Source organism: Lissotriton vulgaris, chromosome 4_1, assembly GCF_964263255.1.
Source record: "Lissotriton vulgaris chromosome 4_1, aLisVul1.2, whole genome shotgun sequence".
Classification (NCBI taxonomy): Eukaryota; Metazoa; Chordata; class Amphibia; order Caudata; family Salamandridae; genus Lissotriton; species Lissotriton vulgaris.
The window spans coordinates 750,281,293-750,295,807 of record NC_141691.1 but is presented as its reverse complement, the minus strand read 5'-3'; positions in this window follow the sequence as shown (position 1 = coordinate 750,295,807).

Here is a 14,515-nt window from a genome sequence, read left to right as displayed (position 1 = left end):
TCATATCGATATTTAAATTTCGAATTATGTCTGATTACCGTCACAGACGTGAAGGATGTCCTGTCCACCTTATTACAAATGCATCAGGATACAATATATAAGATATAGGATGGACTGTATCATTGTTTTTATAGCTCTCAACCCAGTTGAACAATGAGGAATGCTTTAAAAAATTATAGAGATTAATGAATTACTCAGAGGGTCTTCAGGGCAGATTTTATTAGGAGGAAATTTTAATTATATCAAGATTTGATGAAGGAAACTTCCAATAAATAGAAGAAACAATTAAAACCTAAGACTAAAAAATCTTAGATACGATAACACAAAACAGTTAATCGATCCGTGGAGAAAAGTACATCAGGAAGTATTTGAATATACTTGCTATTCCTGTCAATTTCGAACGGCTTCTCGCATTGATTTCTTTCTAATCTCTCGTTCCCTGAAACATACTGGCGCAGAAATTGGGGCCAAATCTTTTTCAGACCATTCCTTGGTTAATTTAGATTTAGAAATCGAAGGGGAGAGAAGGACAAGATCCAGATGCCAGATGGATCGTCTCCTCCTCTCAAATCAACAATGGGAATGGATACAGGAGTTTTTTAGGGTCAATGAGGAAACAGCAGGAGTTTTTTCAGTTTGAGGGGGCTTTAAGGCTTCAGTTGGGAGGTAAATGATGCTTTTATGGCCAATCAATCTAGTAAATGAAGAATTCATATAGCCCAACTCCAACGGGCAGTCGATATTGCCCTAATGCAAATGATTGCCTCTTTGCGGGGTGAGGGGCAAGCTGTAAGTCTGCTTGAAAAAGCAAAAACAGAATTGAGAGACTTCTTGGTGCTGGAAGAAATCAATAGCTCCAGGACAATCTTACAGTGAACATATGAAGAAAGCCAAATGGTTGGCAAATTGATAGCCTGGTCAACCAAGGCTAAACAGGAAGCGGCCTTAATCACCGAGGTTATAGATCCTAGAACTAGGGCTATGGTGACGATAAGGAGAGGATTGCCCAAGTATTTGTGACCAGCTTTATGCTACTAAGTACGGGGTTAGCCAAGCGGCAATACAGCACTATTTTGAGGGTGTGAATCTCCCGCTCCTGTCAATTACCCAGGTCGAGAAACTTCAACATGAAATATGAGGAGTAGAAATCATGGCAGTCCTGGATACAATGGTGGGTGCAAAAGCCTGTGGGAATGATGGGATACCAACTGATTTTTATAAGGTTTTTTCCAAGGAATTAACACCCTTTTTTGATAAAGCTTTTTAATTATGTAAAGGCAGGTGGCTGTATTCCCTCTACTTTTAAAGAATCCATTAGTGTGAGCTTTGTGAAAAAAGTGAACAATTCTAAGGATATTAATTCCTATAGGCCGATTAGTCTACTTAACACAAACTATACAATTCTAATGAAAATCTGGGCACAGTGTTTTATCGCTTTAGCACAAGAAGTAATCCATAGAGACCAGACAGGTTTTATTGCAGGGAGATTAATGTCGGCCAATACAGGGTTTTTAGTTCAGGCTTTCGATTTTTTTAATAGTAACCAAACCCCTGTGCTTGACATGATGGTAGACGCAGAAAAAGCGTTTGATCTGGTTAATTGAGATGCACTTTTTTATGGTCTAGGCAGGTATGGGGTTCCCCCCAGGTCATTAAAATGCTGTGGAGTATTTATCAGGGGGCACAGGCTCAGGTTTGTATTAATATAAACTTAGCAGGGACTATAAACGTGAATCGGGGGGCCAGACAAGGGTGCCCACTATCACCTGTCTTGTTCACCTTTTAAATTGAACCTTTGGTGACAAAAATTAGAAACAACTTGATAATTAAAGCTCTAATAGTGGGCATGGCAAAATTAAAGTTGTTTGCATATGACATCATTCTTTATCTTAAATCTGAGAGCCAGAACATTGAGCAGATATTAGCAGAATTTGCACAGTTTCAACAGAGTGGGGGCTACAAAATCAATGAAAATAAGACTGAGATCTTAATTATGAATATGGAGAGCATTTTCTTCCTGAAACGCTTAGACAATAAACCTGCAATGCCGATCCAATTAGATATCTTGGGATTTATGTCTCCAGTCAATATGAGGACTTATATAAACTAAATTATTAAGCCATGCGGAACAAGAATAAACTAACATTAGATAATTAGTCATTATTACTCCTTACTTTGTGTCACCCTTAGTAAAATGTAAACTCTGCAGTTGTTGGTTTTTCTCTTTGCAAATATACCTATGAAGATTAACAATATCTATTTTAAAGAACTTGAAACAATCTGGGGGGGCGCTAGAGGGCAGACTGCGGAATGGCTGACTTCTGAGACAGCTCCGCTGGTCAGGCACAGCATTCGGCAATTAAGACTGTAAGCGGAATCAAAATTGACCGCTGTTTATAAAAATGTGCATCGGAATGGATGGTCCCTAACTTGCGACGTACGGGAGACCTGTGGAACATCACGGAGACTGTAAAAAGGTGAATGCAGGCTGGCGGTGTGGCGGAATCTGCAGCATACAAAATGGTGGCGACCTGAGCCGCGGCTGAGCCGGAGCGAGTGAAGAGCAAGGTGAAGCTGTGCCGGGCGCTGGGGACGACAATATTTGCTTGCCTTCTTGTCCCAAGGAAGAAGACTGTTGGGTTTTATAACGGTGCACGCTAGGGATATTCAAAACAGAACGATAAACGGGCGTGCTGTAGAAGTTAAAACGCCCTTACAAAATGGCGGGCTGCTGTAACAGCGGTAATACGACTGATGCGCATCACTCTCCAGCAGTGGTAAAAGGCAACATATTGGTGTGAATGGGAAGCGTGTGAAGGTTGTGCTGCTGGCCTGCCTGCCCCTTGATCCAGAACTGAGCAATACTGAAAGGTACCTGCCCTGTGGTATATATGCTGTTGTGTGTTGCAAATCTGCTGCAAAATACATACTCACAGCGCCACACCGGGAACTACGGCCTAGATGACTGACACTGCGCGCAGAGAACACACTGGTACTGCGGGGTGGCAAAAGACGTCGAAGAGTGCTGCGAAGATTTATATATGCAACATCTGCGACATGTGCAAGGTGATGCTGCTGCAGTAGTAGACTAGTGTTGTGAAGAGGAGTAGACTCTGCCACTATACAAACTGCGGCCTACTATCCAAAATTAAACTGGGCGGTTGGACGGCGCTACCTGTAATGAGAGACTGATACCCAGAGGAGACAAGTACAAAGATCTTACATTTCTGGTGACTCCATTGGAGGATATACGCATGCGGTACGGAGGGTGAGCTCTGGGGGGGAAAAAAGCAAGGATACATGCCAGATGTCAATCCTACCACCAATTGTTTATGCTCTGTGATGTGAAGTCCGGGATATTCGACAGTTGAAGGAGCTACGGCCGAGGGACGAAATACTCTGGGAGGTGGTGTAGACGTACAACGCTGCAATTGTGAAGTAGTGTTCTGCGACACCATACATCACCAGTGGAAGAGTTGGCTAGTGGAACAATGGGTAAGCCAGATAGGCAGCAGTCCCGACTGACATTTGAAATGAAATGACAGACCAAGGGCGCGACTGAACATTCTGACACCGAACTGGATGTTGAGAACGCGACGGGAAACGCTATGGAAAATATGCTTCAGGCAATACAACAAAGTTTGCAAGACATAAATGGGAAACTGGATTCCCTTACCCAGGGGGTTGACAACATGTCGGCAAAATTGGATAAACTAGGAGAACGTCTTGAGGAGGCCGAGAATCGGATTACTGTAGTGGAGGACGAATCGCATGTCACTACATGTAAGTGCACAGTAATGGAGAAATTGTTGGAGGTTATAAAAAACAATGCGGAAGACTTGGAAGCGAGATCCTGTCACAATAACATCAGAATTGCGGGAATTCCAGAGTCCACAAACATGGGGCGGATGGAGACCTATGTGGAGGATATACTTTGCGCAGTGTTTGGTGGTGATAATTTCTCTGCGGTCCTTATTGTAGAGTGTGCGCACAGGTCCCTGGCACCAAACCCACAACCAGGCGCCACTCCGAGGCCCATTGTCACAAGTATCCGTAATTACAGGGATTGAGATGCTATTTTACGGATGACACGGGAAAAGCAGCTACTAAATTACTAGGGCAACTCACTAACATTTTACCCGGACTTTACGATGACACGCACAAAAGGATTTCAACCCAGCAAAAAAGGAATTACGTGAATTGGGTATAGAGTATGCTATGCTCTACCCAGCTCGGCTGAAGGTGACATGCAATGTTCGCTCTACGATTCTCCAAACACCAAAAGCAGCACAAGACTTCCTTAAGAAAATAGCCAGCAAGCTCAAAGAGCAAAAACGTGCGGAACAGAACTAAGATTCGAAATAAGCAAAGACTGAAAGGGAATGTATCCATGGATCCTTCTCGCTATAGAATGTTGGGACTGTGATATTCATTGTTGTAATGGTTACAGATGGTGGTACAATCATGCTGTCCATTCTGTTCATGACATTGGCAGAGCATCAAGTTTGTTGCATGGGGTTGCTGCCGGAAAAGATAGGCTACCTGACCTGTATAGGGTAAAAAAAGAGATGATCGGAAGTCCAACTCATCTATGGTAGCGAACGGTGATGCCGAAACAAGAGGTGGTAATGTATGCAATGTATATATAATGTTCTGGATTGGGAGGCGGTAGGAGTCAATGCAGGCCTGCCCAAACAGAACAGTTTTCGAGGCCTAATCTACTCTGGGTCACTGGACATTCGGCTGCTGTGTTAAAACGCACTAAGAACTGAGCTGCTCCAAGCGAGTAGTAATATGTTGTATCTGGAGACTGGAGAGTGCTGCGCAGACTGTTGGGGCTACGACTGCAGCATAATTTGGGGGAGTGTGATATGGCCTTTCCTTTCTGAACCTCCAAGCTGACTGGACCTGTGAGCCGTTCTGAATAAAAAGGGGGGAAGAAAGTGCCTCTTGACAATGTATACTACTTAGTTATGCATAGAAGGTAGGCGGGTATTGTGGTAACTCATATGTTGTAAGAAGCGTTAAATCTGCACCAATGATGTATGCCTGACCACATCCACTATTTTGGATGGAGTTGTGTGCACTTGGACACCCCAGGCGGGTGTTCCCCACAAAGTATTTTGTTGTGTTGTTCTTTTCCCAAGGGGGCTGTCTTTGGCATGGTTGGGATGCTGAAGTGGGTAGTGGGTGGGAGGGGTGGAGTTTGAAAATGTTATGCAGATTGTGGTACTTGAGAAACATTGCGGATATCCAGGTTATCAGCATTACGTGTGTTGTTGCCGGTGTGTACCTAAAAACTAAAACTGGAGAGGCGCAAGCTACGACGGTTACACTATCTTGCACTGTGTTTTAATAATTAGAACATGACCACTAATAAAGTGCAACCAGCGCACCTAAACTTGATCACTTGGAATGTCAGGGGGCTTAATAACCCCAAAAAATCTGACAAATATTTGCGTGCTTCGACAGGCTCCATATCGATATCGCCCTCCTTCAGGAAACACACCTTGCACCTAACTCAGTCATATAGGGTGTAAATGAGCGGAAACAATACACAGTTCATCATACTCCTTCTACTCTAGAGGGGTCCTTATCCTGATTAAGAAAGGGACGCAATTCAATGTAAATGCCACTATCATTGACGATCTGGTGAGATACATCATTATCACAGGAAGACTCAGGGGACAGAGGTTGGCATTAATAAATACATATGGCCCCAATATTGACGACCGGATTTTTATCACACAATATGGAATAAAATTAATGATCTATCAGACACAACATTACTTTGGGGTTGATTTTAATCTTGCATTAGACGAGCGTCTTGACAGATCAGGCACATCAACAGAGCAGCACAGAAGGGCAGTGGGTAAACTAAAAGACATTATGACTGAGATGCACCTGAATGACATTTGGAGAACAAGAAATCCGGAGCGTATGGAGGCCACACATACATCAGCCGCGCATAACAGTCGTATAGACTATTGGGTGGGCACTGATGACACAGTGTTGTGGACACGGACTATACGTCACTTACCTAGAACATTATCTGATCTTAATCCAGTATTACTTTCTGTGAACATACCACACTATATGCTGCCCCCATGTAACTGGAGATTTAACGCAAAAGCATTGCTAGACTCAGTATATACTGACACTGTTGGTCAGGCCATCACAGAGTACTTTGAGTTAAACAAACCCACCACTGAAGACCCTAGCTTGCTTTAGGACGTTTTTAAAGCTGTAATAAGGGGAGTCTTCATAAGCACCAACGCGGGCATTCTAAAGGACATAAGTGGGCAACTCAGTCTGCGGGAGGCCAAGCTAAACGCCCTAGAACATGAGTATGATAGCACAAAAAATGCTAAGATATTAGGTTAGGGTCAATTTAGGTAAAATGTCAGTGCTGCCCAAACTCACATATATTTTTTACGCAATCCCTCTAACCTTTCCTAGTAAAGCTATCAACAAAATACAGGGGGAAATCTGTAGTTTTATATGGGGTCAGAAAAAGTCCAGGATGTCGTGGAAAAGCTGAGGAGGAAGCTCCTCAAGGGAGGATTAGCACTCCCGGACATAAACTGGTACCTGATAGCCTTTCAATTCAAAGGTATAAGGATGCTATTAACCTATCCAGAGCAATCAGCATGGGGCAGAGTACTCAGGGAAATGGTTATGGTAGAGGAGGGAGGCTTTCCTGGTGGCTTTTTGTACAAATTCGGCGCACCAAGATTTTTCAAAAGAGTCAGGTTAAAGGTGTTAAAATTAGCACTCTCCACTTGGTATAAAATAAGAACCATCTGGGGCTTAGGATACTTTTCGGATTTCGCCCCAATTTGGGACTCCCCTGGAACACCACTCTGTTTGAAAGACAGTCTGGCGATGTCTATAAAAAATGCAGGGATGGTTAGATGGTCAGATTTGGTTGATTCAGAGGGCATTCTTCCCTGGGAATTTTTACAAGCCAAGATAGGTCCCCAGTTTTCGAGATTTAAGTATCTTCAGCTAAAATCTTGGTACGAATCAGAAGCTGACGACATCTTAGGTAACTGGGAAGTTGAAATGCTACTAAAAGATCCTAGCCCAAGGAAGAGAGAGATAGCTCTTTGGTACACACAAATCCAAGAAGCAGAGGAAGGCACTGCTCCACATCCAGTATTAGTATGGAATTCAATATTAGTCATTCTAAATATTGAACAACTATATGATATTTCATTGAAGACCCTATATAAATATGTGAAACTGGCCACATTGAAGAAAAATCACTTTTTTGTAATAAACAGGTTATATCACACCCCTGAAAAAATATCGAAATTTGTCCCAGACCCGCCACCAAGTTGTCCCAGATGTGCCCAAATTAAGGCAAACGATCTGCATATCTTTTTTCAATGCCCAACCTTAACCATTTACTGGAAGGGTGTTGGGGATACGTTGTCATCCATCTTCGACATTGGTTTGGAAGTAGATTTATCTCTAGTCTTTTTTGGAATGAATGATCAAACCATGGGAGTATTCTCTCAGTGTCAATAAGCATTAAAGTTGTACCTAATACTTCTAGCAAGAAGAGAGATATGTATTACCTGGAAATCTCCTACCCCCCGATAAAGAAGACTGATTTAGAGCAGCAGTTAATATGTCAAGATTGGAATTAGACACCGGAAATGATGACCCCCCCAACATCTGGCAGCCCTTCACAAGATGGGCACGACATAGACATCTGATTATTTAATTAAAGTCCCAATAGTCTCAACCAAGTCCCAGGAGTTCTCTTGTTTTTTTGTTTTTTTTCCTTACATGGTCCTATGATTACACCAACCCTCATATTCGTGAGGAAGGCCAAGGGGCCTAGACGGAAACAGTGAGCCAAGGGGCCCCAGGAATAAAGGAGTGTAAAATTGGCTTGTTAAATCTGTGAAAGTCTTGGTGAAGATGAGGACAAAAAAAAAAAGATATTAGGTGAGATAAGGGTTGTCCTATCGGAATACCAGTCATATGCGGAAGATGAACTCAAATATATAGCAAAACGACAGACTGCCAGATCCTATGGTGAAGGGGGAAGACCCGGTAGAATACTAGATTCCAAGATTTGTGAGGGTCACGTGCCGCAGACAATCCTGGCTGTCAGGGATGTAAGTGGGGACCTACATAATGATCCACAGGGAATATTGCAGGAATTTAGGAAAACGTATGGTGAATTATATACATCACAACCCACTGCCGCACCCTCTGAAATAATGAAATACTTAGAAGATGTGGAAATAGCATGGCTATCAGACACACAAAGAGAATATCTGTCTTTATCAATAACAGTGGAGGAAGTAACAGAAATCAGTCAATTGCTCCCAAACGGTAATGCGCCGGGCCCAGATGGGTTCACCTGTGAATTCTATAAAGCTTTTGTTGAGCAGCTAGCCCCCATTTGGTTGAGATGTAGGGTGATGCCCATGACAAGCAGTTATTACCACCCACTTTGAGAGAGGCCATTTTGATTGCCCTAATAAAACAAATAAGGATCCAGAATATTGAGACTCATATAGACCCTTATCAATAATTAACGTAGATACAAATATATTAGCTAAAATTCTTGCCACCTGATTGCAACCACTGATGACCAACTTAATATTGCCAGGCCAGTCAGGGTTTATACCCACCAGGGCAACAGCCCACAACACCAGAACACTTTTTACGCTCTCGCATTATTTATTTTCAAGCACTAAAGCAGCTGCGGTTATGTTAGCATTCGATTCTATTGAGTGGACGTATTTGCATTCTGTTCTACGGAGAATGGGATTCCCACCCATCTTCTGCAGTGGGTGCAAGTACTGTATACTTCGCCTACAGCACATACCAGAGTTAACCAATTGCGATAGCGCTCGAGCCGCTGGCTTGTAAGATTCAACAAGAACATCACTATTCAGCCCTCCAATTCCCACAGAGACCATTGCATATCTCTCTATATGCAGATGACATGATGTTATAGTAAGTAACAAGCTTTATTTCGATATATTTCACATATCTTAAAAGCATTACAAACCAATAAAAACAGTAAAAAATACATTACATTGTTAAAAACATACATTTCATATTTAAAAAAGCAAACAAATTACTCATGGGTGCAGACTAAAGTGAATATTTATATAAGACACAGAAGCCTAGAGGATCTAACTCGCGCAGGCCAGCCAAGGAATTTGGCCAGGCCACAAGCAAACAAGGGACAAGGGTCTGATCTTAAAATTCATAGGGCCTCCTTATGTGATCTAGTACCAAGGCTCCTACAGAGTGGCTTCAGCCATTTGCGACGCGGAGCTGCATAGGCTGGACATTCGAACCGTAAGTGAGGAACAGACTCAGGCCTGTTTGCACAGAAGGGGCAATAAGGAGTTGTTTGCGCAGGTACCTTCCAGCTAGCAGTCAATTTCCCCACTGGTAGTAGGCCCACCCTGAATTTGAAGTATAGGGCCCTATCCCTGGTTTTTGTAATCACATCCAGATATGGTTCGCAGAAGGGGACCTCCTTAACCATCAAGAATTGTACAGTTGTTCTGCACAAGTTGGCCTTGCTGTTCCTGCCATCAGTCACCCAAGTCTAATATAGCTTCTTCAAAATCAGCTTGGGCGGGGCAGATCTATTAGACCAGGCATCCTCAAGGCCCAGGTCAAAAAGGAGACGCTTAACTTCTTTTAGCCAACGAACCTTGTGCCAACCAGGTGTTAAAAGAAGTTCCCTTAAGCCTTCTGCATAACTAGACAGTTCTGGAACCCTCCAAATGCATGCCCATAGAAGAAGGGGGCGCAGCCTCGCCAGATCACTAATTGGGCGAGTACCAGCATTTAAGAGAAGCGGAAGAGATGGTGTACTATGCGGTAGGCCCATAAGGTCTTTATGAAATTTGTTTTCTGAGCGAGTCAAAAAATCTACATTCTGCACGCCCCATAGTTCTGACCCATATAAAGCTGCACTCACCCCCCTTGCCCTATAGATGTCCAATACAGGAGCAATGGGTTTAAGTGAAGAGGCGCGTTGTTCTTTCAGGAGGGTCCCCACCACCCTCTTGTGGGTCAAAAACATCTTTTGGTGGTGGGGTTTCCAGCTCATGGAATCACAAAGACGGATGCCTAAGTAGTCGAACTCTTTTACCCTCTCGAGTGGGACAGAGTCCAAGGAAGGTGGGTTAACAGTCTTCCTTGGGGGGTTTAGGACCAAAAACTTGGTTTTTCCTACATTAATAGCAAGTCCCCTGCCATCACAGAAGTTCTTAAAGCTGGTGAGGAGGCATTGCAGGCCTACTGGGGTTTTTGAGATCAGGAGGGTGTCATCTGCAAATAGAAGGGTGGGGATTTTCTTGCCAGCCAGGGAAGGTGCATCTGCTGGTTGTTTAAGTAAATGCTCCACCACTCCGTTAACATATAATGAAAACAGAGTGGGGGCTAACACACAACCCTGGCGCACACCCCTATTACAGGGTGTCCCTGCTCACCCCACCTGATCTGTGCAAAGTTATCCTCATGTAACTTTATGAGCATATTAAGTAAATATGAAGGGATACCCAGTGCATCAAGAACACTCCAGAGTTGGCCACCTGGGACCAGGTCAAAGGCAGTCAGTAAATCTATGAATGCAAGGTACAGACTGCCCTTGCCCAGTACAACCACTTTCCAGTAGATCATTAATAACCGGAATGTCTGTTCAATGGTCCCCGTACTAGTTCTAAAACCAGCCTGATAGTCGGAGAGTATTTGCTTTTCCTCGACCCACTGCAAGACCCTACCTAGGACTACCTTACCATCCACCTTCTGTGTGGAGTCTAACAGGCTGATAGGGCGATAGTTAGCGGGGTCGTCCCAACTCCCTTTCTTATAGATTGGGACGACCTCCGCGCCCTTCCATGAGTCCGGGAGACATCCCCCGTACAAGGCAGCATTCAAAAGGGAAGCAATGAGTCTGCCCCACTCTTCTGGATTAACCCGAAGTAGATCGCCTGGGATATCGTCAGGTCCCGCAGCCTTGTTTGGAACCAGGCACTTAATTGCACCCTCTACTTCCTTGGGCAAAAAAAGGATAACCTCATTGTGGTCAGTACATTCAGTAAGCGGCTGGACCATCAGGCTAGTGGAGGGACCCGCAGATAGAGAATAGAGCTGGGAGAAGTGGGTAAACCACGCCTCACCGGTTATATTACATGTTAATAAAGAATCTGCGGGTTTATCCCTTGCTCTCAACAATTCCCAAAAGCCCTTTGAATCTTTCCTAGAGCTAGCCGCCTTTAGGTAATTCCAGAACTGGGTTTCATGCTCAGCCCTTGCCATAACTAAAGCCCTTTTGTAGGTTTTCCTAGCAAGGCTAATCTGACCAACATCCTTGGCTTTCACAGCTTTGATTAGCTCCCGTTTGGAGGAGCGGCAGGCAGAGGAAAACCAACTCGCACTGCCCTTAGGGCCATCTCTTGTCTTGTTCCTCATACTAGCTGAGTGGACAGTGAACAATTCACTCAGTGCATCGGTGGTTTCAGAAAACAAGATTGGAACATCATGCTTACTGAGACTCGAAGAATCTAAACGCAACTTCACATTGGACATTATGGCTTTAGCTTCTAAAATCTTTCCCTCAATTGCAGCAATTTTATTCCATTTCAGCCGCCTGCCACAGTTGGAGGGGCATACTTCATGCGTTGTTTTCCATATGTGTGAGGTTGGATCTGGAGTCATACCCTTCCAGAGGGAAGACGAAGTTAAAGCTAGGGGATTGTGATCACTATCAGTAGATGACAAAACCTCCATATCTATCAGGTGAGCCCAGAGCCTAAAATTCAGGAGTATGTAATCAATCCGTGAGGAGTAGCCCACCCTGTTAAATGTGTGTGCCCCAAGAGAGTCGGACTTAGATCTACCATTGGTTGCCCTAAGGCCAAATTCCAAGCAGAAGACGTTGAGGTCTATGGCGCTTTGGGTCCAGCTTCTGATGGGTGTTAGAGTGAGCGGGGAAATGCCTCTCCTGGCATCATCTTCCCAGGTGCCTAATATGTCCTCACGAGCAAGTGGTTCGAATGAGCAGCTAAAATCCCCAACTAACAAAACAAGGGAGTCTGCATTACAAGAACCAAGTTCCTCCTCAATTCCTGTGAGTGGCAACATAGAAACACCGCCACTTGCCCCTCTTACATAGATATTAAAGACTTCTAGCTTCTTTGCCCCCAAACCTTTAATTGATAGTCTCTGCAGGTCAGATGATTTTGTTGGTATGGACCTGATATTTAGGCCCTGGGAGATGCTAACCCAAATTGATAGGCCGCCAGACGGGCGGCCTTTACTACCAGGTGGTTGTACCGCCGGCACAAAGTAGGTAGAATAACCCACCTTGTGGCGCGGTTCCAAGCACCAGGTATCCTGGAAGAGGCATATCCCGAAGGATTCGACAAATGAATTCCAATTGGGTACGTCGATGTTTCGTGTAAGGCCCGCTACGTTCCAACTAAGCACCTTCAGTGCTGGGCTACCAATATCCCCCGACCCTAACATAAAGGCAGACACAAGGGGGTCAGGAGTGAGGCTAGACTTCCTAACCGTGGGCAGCGGCAGTAGATCCGCCTCAACTACCCCCTGGGAGGGCTGTATATTCTCCGCCCCTGAGGGTATAAATACAGACGAATCAAAGTCAATACCAGCGTTGTTTTTATAGCGGATTGCTACATTCGGTGGCGGTGGTATCGAAGAAGTCTGAGACAAAATACCTGTAGCATAAGATGCCCTTTGGAGAAAGTTACTTGGCGCACCCTGCTCAACTGAGGCCTCCAAGACTGTTTTGTCGATGTGATCTATTGTGTCTGGGTTGGGATTTAAAACACTGGTCACTATCTTTCCTATGTCCGTTTCTGTTCTTACTGCTGGGCTCCTCCTGCCTGTGGTGCACATAATAGACATAAACTCAGTGTTCGGCAAAGGCGTTATATCTTTAGGGTCAGACGGGGATCCCAGAAACGTAGGGAGTCAATCTACCTCATCTAGGCAGCCAAACCTATTAAAGGTTGGAGCCCCATTCCACCGCCTATTCGTGCCTTGCCAACCATCTCTATCGCCTCCCCGAGCAGGGTGTCGGGCCAATAACCAATCCCCCCGTAATTTAGACTGGGCCGAGGGGGATAGAAAAATGTAAGTGGTCTAACTACGATGGATGAATTCTCACCACATGTGTTCCACGAACATATATGTTGTGCCGTGTGTGATGATGTTATATGTGCGAGACCCAGAGACGCATCTGGCCTCTCTGTTAATGGTATATATTAAATTTCGACGTCAATCTGGGCTTCTAATTAACTGGCCTAAATCTCTAATAATACCGTTAACTGACACCATTCACCCACACCTAACGGAGGTTCCGCTAGAGTTGCAATCGGATCCAGTGAAATACCTCAGCGTCTGGTATCATAGGGACCCAGAGGTTGTGATCTGTACAAATTATGGCAGGGCGATCGGTGTAATGGAAGACAAAACAGGGCGATGGATTCAATTACCCTTGTCATTGGCTGACCGCTTGGCCATAGTCAACATGGTCATTTTGGCAACATTTTTATATATGTTTAACAATATCCCTATTACCCCCCTCAACAGCGTTTTTTCGCAGAATAACAGCAATAGTGACTCGCCTGATATGGGCAGGTAAACAGGCCCGTATGGAGTTGCGTGCCCTTACACTACCCTATGCACGAGGTGGGTTTAAAGTCCCGGATTTCCTGCTTTATTTTTTATGTGCACAGGCGCAATATGTGCATTATTGGTATCATCAAGTCCCTTTCCTCACTCATGTGGCAATTGAAGAAGGAGATGCGTCCCCAATACCACTGAATGCTATCATAACACATCGTCGACCTCCTCTTCATGGTCGAGATATAAACACTATAGATACGACAAATAACACCTGGCGCAAGATGGGTAAATTAGCGCGTAAATTACCATTATATGCCCCTGCACTGCCGCTACATCATCACCCAGAACTAACAGTTACACAGGAGGAGGTAGGCATGGGTCTACTAAAACAGGTGGGCATTGATACCATGGGGGAATTGTACCATAATGGCGCATTCAAAACACCTAATGATCTTCAGTACATTAGTAATCAAACTTTACTGTTTAGATTCACATATCATAGATTGCAGGGGGTGGTCAAGAAATTATAACCCTCTTATCCTGAGGAGCCAACACAACTGACAGCGTTACAATTGATACTTACTATCCCACGTAACACGCATATGGTGTCTAAACTTTACATCGCGCTGCAGGAAGACATAGCAGACACCATGCACAATGCATGCAGAAAGGAGGAATGGGCTTTATCGTGTTCCCTAACCGGTATGTTAACTACCCAATAGAAATTTGGGTATATTGCACTATAAGTGTCTTCATCAAACACACTATACACCAGCCAGGCTTTGTAAATATGGTCTCCGTACAGATTCTAAGTGTCAATGCTGCAAGGCTGAAATAGCAGATTGTATACACCTTACATGGGCCAGCAAAA